This window comes from Oncorhynchus gorbuscha, linkage group LG12, assembly GCF_021184085.1.
Source record: "Oncorhynchus gorbuscha isolate QuinsamMale2020 ecotype Even-year linkage group LG12, OgorEven_v1.0, whole genome shotgun sequence".
Lineage (NCBI taxonomy): Eukaryota > Metazoa > Chordata > Actinopteri > Salmoniformes > Salmonidae > Oncorhynchus > Oncorhynchus gorbuscha.
The window spans coordinates 42,152,052-42,160,512 of record NC_060184.1 but is presented as its reverse complement, the minus strand read 5'-3'; positions in this window follow the sequence as shown (position 1 = coordinate 42,160,512).

The following is an 8,461-nucleotide window of genomic DNA, read 5'->3' as shown; positions in this document are numbered from 1 at the left end:
CTTCTTGTCATGGTCTTGGACACAAGAGTTTGGGTTGTTCTTCCGTTGGCCCATCATCACAGGGTCCAGCAGCACTGACCTCAGTCCTCACCTCTTCCCTCCCACACCACATTGACCCAGCCATGACATGTGGGTCAAATTGAAAGATACCTGTCCTCCTGAACCCATCCTTTACAGTCCTCTCAGTCTCAAATGCGTCATACATCTGCTTCAATACTGTGGCAACCATGTGCACATGGACAAAAACCATATAAGGAGAGAGGATGTCAAATGCATTACTGGAAAACTGCCTTGAAGGGCCTAAAGGACTCCATGGTTAGTGGCTGCTGGAAAGGGGGAAAGTCAGGTGGCAGGTAGATACAGAACAATATGACTGTCTCTGTAAGCTTCATTTTATAATATCAGAGTCAAGCAGATCCTTCTTTCCTTTGAGAATCAGCACAGGCGGAAGGTCCTTCACAGCAAAGCAAAAATAAATCTTATACCACCCCTTGAAAATATTTTTGTCCATATTCCCACTTTCTGATACATAGTGGAACAATTAATCAGGGTAAGCGGTGTCAAATAACTTTGGGCCTACCGTTTGAAGATGGTGCTGGGTGATAAGTTACATCTCATTATTTTAATAGATTTTGGAATATTCGATGACAGTTGTTGACATCAACCGCCTGAATTCAATGGAGAGATGTTACGTTACTAGCTTCATGTCATGAAATATGCATAGCCATCTCGAGGCAACTTCGATAGAAAATGTGTTTCACAAAGTTATCGGGATGTCACGTGTCCTACTTATATCAGTAAACTCGTAGCAACCTAAGCATTACACCACTTCTATTCAAAATAAACAAATAGTAAATCAGCCGTTACATTTTTTGTTGTTGACCACATTTCGACACTCTTATTGACCTCCATACACAAACGCCTTGTTAGGTGAGCGAAAGAAACGAAACAACCCCACCTGCTGGAGAAGACATATTTTTGTTTGAGTTGGGCCTCTCACTTCTCCTCTTCCAACGTTATTTATAATAAAGGTTATATGGAGAAATTCGGACCACTCTGAAGTGAAAATACATTATACCTAAACCCTCCCTGAATGCCTGAAGAAAAAAACAAGTGACCCCCCCTATACCCCAAATTAGAATTAAACCCAAATGGATATCAGTCTACCGTTTAACCTCACACCCGAGATATTTGTACCTTGTCAGCTGGGGGGGGGGGGGGTGAATTTGCAACCTTGCGGTTACTAGTCCAACGCTCTAACCACTAGGCTACCCTGCCGCCACCTTGCGGTTACTAGTCCAACGCTCTAACCACTAGGCTACCCTGCCGCCAAATCCGTGTGTCTTGTTTGTAAACGAAACTGTCCCTGTTTGCAAATAATTTAATCTGAGACATTATTAGGGAGTCAGGACTACATTTCCACCGCAGACAGAGTAGTACTGACACAACACTTTAAGATTCAACTGCTACTACCTACTCTTCTTCCGTAGTATAACCCAGCGAGAGGTCACACGTGTTTCCCTAAAAGCTGTTGTTTGTAATTGTACAGAAAGTCAATATCTTAATCAATTGATAGTAACATAATTAGATTACTTCCCAAGCAAAGTCAGCCTCTGAATGTCAAAGAAATTAAACAATGATATTCCCATATGCATGTCTTTTCCTGGTACTTTGCAGCTTGTTTCTAGCATAAAGCGGCGTGGACCAAAACGCTGTTATAGATCACTTAATATTATCGGGTCCGTTTTATTTTCTTCAGAATCTTAAACTAACAATGGGTCGGAATGTGTTTTTTGTCATTTTCTTTACTAAAAGGGAGGCCTATTGCATACCATCTCATACCCCCTCGACTCAAGTATTGGTTTTAATTTAACAGCCAATCATTGACATGGAGGAATTGACCGAAAAAATCTATGGGATATAGCAGCCTATAGCCTAATTTCGTCTGTCAAACAGGTAGAGCAACCTCTTATTTCTTAAATAGGAAGAAACAGGCTCCAACAAAAAGCCATCAATAACGTTGATTGATACATCATGGACAAGAAACATATTGTTTTTAACAAAATCAATTACAGTAGTAAGTAGCAAGCTATCAAAGTTGACCTCCGGTCCTCCGTCTCATCTTCGCCCCCCCCTTCTCAAACTAGACAGAACATAGGCTATAGGTTAGTTCGCACACAATATATGTAATTTATTGCACTAGGCCTAATAAAAAATAATTGTTGGAAAAAAACGTTGATTCTCCTCCTGAACTGCACTACACAGCCCAGCCATTGGTTAAGCAGCACACAATATGTTTTTGATCAGCAGGGGCAGAGCAGGTGAGAGATCAGGGTTGGAATATCCATTGCAGTGTGTGTGTAATGCAGCCTAATTTTATTCACACAATCCCAGCAGCTATTTTAGCAATATAACTTTGCTCTGTGCTTCTCAGAGCATGCACTTCGCAGTCTTTTGATTGAGACTGTTATGTTCTGTTAATTACTGATGTCCCCTTTAAGGATGAAGCGCCCTTGGTCATGCGCAGTATTGTTCTATGTTATTCTGGTACTAACCTGTTTGAGTAAATGTGAAGCTCCAGTTCAATTGCTTGTATTCAGAGTCTTTCTTATTACATAAATAAGTACTAAGTGTTAAGACACTACAATGGCGACGAGGATGATTACCTGCAGTGTGCATCACGAATACAGATGGAGTTCGTAGGAAGAGAGGAAGATTTTGACTCTTTAGCACAACAGCTAGCAAGCAGTGAGGACGAGGGGAGAGCTGACGAGAACGAGGCGGCAGATCAAAGACCCGTGGAGCCGGAGGTAAAGAGAATGGCTAGCATCGGGAAAATAGATGTGTTTGATGACACGCAAGAAAACTGGGCAACTTACATTGAACGACTGGAACAGTACTTCATTGCAAACGACATTGCTGATAACAAGAGAGTGCCAGCGTTGTTGAGTTTAATTGGCCCAAAAACATACAGTTTGCTAAGAGATCTGACTGCCCCTCTGAAGCCCTCAAATAAAACATTCACAGAGATTGTGGAGATATTGCAAAATCACCTATCACCTAAACCACTCCTCATCGCGGAACGTTTTCGTTTCCACAAGAGAGATCAGAATGAGGGGGAGGGTGTTAATACATATGTAGCAGTGTTGAAGAAACTGTCTGAACATTGCCAGTTGAGAGAGAACCTAAATGACACATTAAGGGATAGATTTGTTTGTGGACTGAAACATGAACACATTCAAAAACGTTTGCTCACAGAATCAGAGCTCACATTTGCAAAGGCTGTTGAAATTGCTGTGGCTATGGAAATCGCGAATAAAGATACTTTTGAGTTGCAAAGTAAAAGAAGTACCGACCTGTCACAAATTTCCCTGCACAAGTTTTCACGCAGTCGACAACGCCCCCGTGTGGCCGAAAAATGCAACAGGTGTGACAGAGATGGTCACAGAGCAGAGGACTGCCGTTTCAAAGACGAAATTTGTCACAAATGCAGTAGAAGGGGGCACATTCAAAGAGCATGCAAAGCCAAATTCAGTCACAACAGGAAAACTGAGAAAATTAAAGGGTCTGTGAATGCACTAGCAGGGAACAGTGGCAGTGATTCAGATGAACGATTAATTGGTACAATGGAGTTAAACACAGTGACTTCTCCCAGCAGTAGCATAATATGGGTGACACCAGATATCGAAGGCAAACCCCTCAAAATGGAGCTGGACACAGGATCTGCAGTGTCTATTATTTCCACTACTGTCTACAATGAGCACTTTAAGGCTATCAAGCTGAAGAACACAAATGTGTTGCTGAAGACATACTCAGGAGAGAGATTGAGCCCAATGGGGGCGTTGCAGGTCAGAGTCCATTATGGGGGGCAAACACAGCAGTTACAGCTGTATGTGGTGCCTGGAACTGGCCCCCCATTATTTGGCAGGAATGGCTTTCAAAAATAAAGCTGAATTGGTGTGACTTGAAAATGCTCCACACGTTCCAGTCCAAAGAGAAAGGCACAGACCAAACACTGGAACACTTGCGGAATAAATACAATACAGTTTTCAGTGATCAGATGGGAACAGTAAAAGGCTTCACAGCAAAACTTGTACTAAGAGATGATGCAACCCCAAAATTCTGCAAAGCCAGATCTGTTCCATACTCCCTGAGACCAAAGGTGAAGCGGAAATCGATCGCTTGCAGGATACAGGGATCCTGACGAAAGTGGACAGAAGCGAATGGGCCACACCCATAGTTCCTATTGTGAAGAAAGACGGGTCTGTTAGAATGTGTGGGGACTTCAAGGTAACTGTGAATCCAATGTTGCATGTGGACCAATACCCCCTACCACGCCTAGATGACATCTTTGCTGCACTAGCTGGTGGGAAACACTTCAGTAAAATCGATCTGAAACAGGCTTACCTGCAGCTACCGGTTGAAGAGAGTTCCAAACAGTACCTGACAATAAACACACACAAAGGGCTATACAGGTATAACCGCCTGGTGTTTGGCATTGCATCAGCCCCAGCCATTTGGCAACGAACTATTGACCAGATTTTGCAAGGAATCCCAGGAACCCAGTGTATCCTGGATGACATGATCATAACAGGACGCACCGACAAAGAGCACCTGGCTAACCTGGAAGAGGTCCTGAAAAGACTGAAAGAGTATGGTCTACAGGCAAACTTAAAGAAGTGTGAGTTCTTCAAAGACAAGATTGTCTTCTGTGGACATGAGATTGACTGTAATGGATTGCACAAAACACAGGACAAAATCGAGGCAGTGGTACAGGCACCACGACCACAAAATATCACAGAAGTGAGATCTTTCACGGGACTGATCAATTACTACAGAAGATTCCTCCCAAACCTTTCAGCAGTACTCCAGCCTCTAAATCAGCTCCTGGAAAAGAATAGGACATGGCGGTGGACAGAGCAATGTGAAAATGCATTTCTGGAGGCAAAACGGCTCATAACATCTGAACAGGTCCTGATGCATTTACGACCCTGAAATGCCAGTGAAGTTGGCTTGTGATGCGTCCCCTTATGGATTAGGGGCAGTCCTTTCACACACACTGAAAGATGGGTCAGAGAGGCCAGTTGCATTTGCGTCACGAACATTGAATGATGCAGAGAAAAACTACTCACAAATTGACAAAGAAGCACTGGCACTAGTGTGGGGCGTCAAGAAATTCCACGCATACCTATTTGGCAAGCGTTTCACACTGGTTACAGATCACCAGCCGTTGCTTTCCATTTTCAGTCCAAAGAAAGGCATTCCGGCAATGACAGCAGCCAGGTTACAGCGATATGCCCTGTTCCTTGCCAGTCATATGTATGACATTGAGTTTAAGCCGTCATCCCTCCACACAAATGCAGATGGATTATCCAGACTGCCATGTACAAGAGAAAGGCAAAGGAGGGTGGATGCAGTGGACATGTTCCATACCGCTCAGCTCGAGGCACTACCGGTCACAAGCACAGTTATCAAACAGGAGACAAGGAAAGATGTGACCTTGTCAAAAGTGTACACCTACACCATGTCAGGATGGCCAGCTACTGGCAGAAAGGAGCTGACTCCGTATTTCCAGCGGAGAAACGAAATTACAACGTACCAGGGATGTTTGATGTGGGGAATGAGAGTCATGATACCCCAGAAATGCCAACATCGAGTCTTGCAGCAACTACATGAAGGTCATGTTGGAATTGTCAAAATGAAGCTGCTCGCAAGGAGCCACTTCTGGTGGCCAGGTCTGGACCAACAGATAGAAAATATGGCAAAGAACTGTAGTGGATGTTTGGAAACCCTTCACATGCCTGCTCCTGTCCCAGTCCACCCATGGGAATGGCCCGCAGAGCCATGGCAGAGAATTCATGTGGACTACGCTGGTCCTTTTGAAAAGCACATGTTTCTGGTTATAGTGGATGCCCATTCCAAATGGCCAGAGGTGTTTTGCACTGACTCCTCCACCTCAGCTCAGACGATAGTGTCTCAGAACAACGTTTGCACGCTTCGGTTTGCCACTGCAGCTGGTAAGTGACAATGCGCAAGCTTTTGTAAGTGACGAGTTTACAAGATTCATGTCAGTAAATGGAATCAAACACTCAACTTCAGCTCCGTACCACCCTGCCACCAATGGGCTGGCAGAACGCTTTGTGCAAACTCTAAAGCAAGGACTCCGTGCAGCAAAACGAGATGAAGGGACTTTGCAAACAAAACTGGCCAAGTTCCTGGCCTCCTACCGAAACACCCCACATGCCACAACAAATGAAAGCCCAGCCGCACTGATGTTCGGGAGGCCTCTCCGCACACAGCTGGACATCATGAAGCCAAATAGGCGTAATGAAGTGCTGAACAAACAAGCCAAGATGCTCTCCGGTGGCCGGGAGCGCCATCTCCAAACAGGACAGGAAGTGATGGTGCGAGACTACAGAAGAGGAGGGAAATGGACAAGAGGGACCGTACACACACAAACGGGACCCAGAACTTACCAGGTTCAAGTGAGCCCAGACATAATGTGGCGGCGTCACATTAACCAAATGCATTCCACGGAAAACAGCACAACAATCGAGAGAGAACAGGCACAGAGAGCTCCCGAGAGTGACACACAAGGAACTGTAGAGGACGGTGGGGCAGTAGAGAGACCCCAGGCTGAAAGAAGGGAACGTGTTGATGAAGGTGCTGCTATAGCAGACGCTATAATGGAACAAGCACACACTGAGGATGTTCAGGAGCCTCCAGACAATCTGAGGCGCTACCCAGAACGAAGGCACCGTCCACCAGACAGACTAGACTTATAAACAAACAAACAAAAACTAACTGTTCAAGTTCAAATTAAAAGATGCAAAATAACTACAACAAGTTCTGGGAAATGTTTCAGTTGTGGTTTGGTAAAAGTAACTCTGATTGTATAAGAGAAGGGATGTTATGTTCTGTTAATTACTGATGTCCCCTTTAAGGATGAAGCGCCCTTGGTCATGCGCAGTATTGTTCTATGTTATTCTGGTACTAACCTGTTTGAGTAAATGTGAAGCTCCAGTTCAATTGCTTGTATTCAGAGTCTTTCTTATTACATAAATAAGTACTAAGTGTTAAGACACTACAGAGACCACAATAAATAGCTTATAGGCACAACTGATATTGCTTGGCCATAGGAGAATCAGAGATGAGGAGCTGCATCGGACACACGAATGTATAGCCTAATAAGCAACTCATTCTGAAACACAGAGAAATATTGAAATGTCATCAACTAGAAATTACATTACCCTCTCCTGGACTACTTAAAAACAATTATAATAATACCAAACCCTCCCATTGACTGATATTGAAAAAGCATGATCCTCCTCCATTTTCCTCCCGGTAACTATTCTGTAAATATCGATCCGCCCCTTACATTGCAATGAGCCATGCCTGTTCCCGAATCGGATGTTGACGATTTTATCATTACGTGACTGCTGCATGATGACAACATCAACTAGCGTCTCAGCTAAACGATACAAGTTCCACATTTGAAGATGCTAATTAAGAATCGCATTACTACCTAGCTAACATCAAAACGTGCTATGGACGTATTGGCATACGACTACTTCGCGGTGAAATAGTCGAAGGAAAACTTCACAGGCCAAACTTCAAGAAAAAAGAAAGAACAGCGACCCACATGACAATCATTGTCCAATGGGAACTCATATCTCTCTTTGAGGTTTCCCCTAGTTACCATAGTCACAAAGTCAAAATGGGCTATTTGGGAACATTCATATAAACTAAACCATACTTTGTGGCTGTGGTAACTAGTGACGAAATGTAATCATTAGTACAAACAATCGCAAAACGTTCCTGAAATGAGAGTTTCTATTGGACAAATTCAGGTAGGTCCCTCCCTGTTTCGTTCTATTTGCTTCAGTTTAAGAAACGTTTTGCAACAAAATTGACATGATGAATATGCCCCTGCGATCGGTTTAGAAGGCAAAGGGAGGTTGGTTGAAAGTCAAGAGAAAAAATGTATAGAAAAAAGTAGTTTATATCCAGCTGTAGCACTGTAAGATAAACGGGAAAGTAACCATGTTTCTATAGTCGTGGAGTTTGAACAACCGGGTCACTAGCTAGCTAGCTTCAGCTTGTTTTCATTTGTTGACAAATGCCAGTCAAGTTGTTATTATGCTTTTTATTTGGTGTTACAATGACACAACATAGCTAAACTATCACGCTCTTTAGCTTACGCATTGAACGGAGCAAGACAGACCACTTTCCTATCCAAATTATTATTTGATATAATGTTGCTACTTGCATGATTCTGACGGTGAATTGCTGCATTTTGGTACATTTACACCCACTCCCTGCCCTCTTAACGATGGAGAAGCAACATATCCGCTGCGTGACCTGCCTGAGTCAGAGGTGCATGACCAGGCCAGAACCCGGTATCTCCTGTCACCTGCCCCCTAGTCTGTGGGGCCATTTTCCACTCCTACAAAGGGCCGAG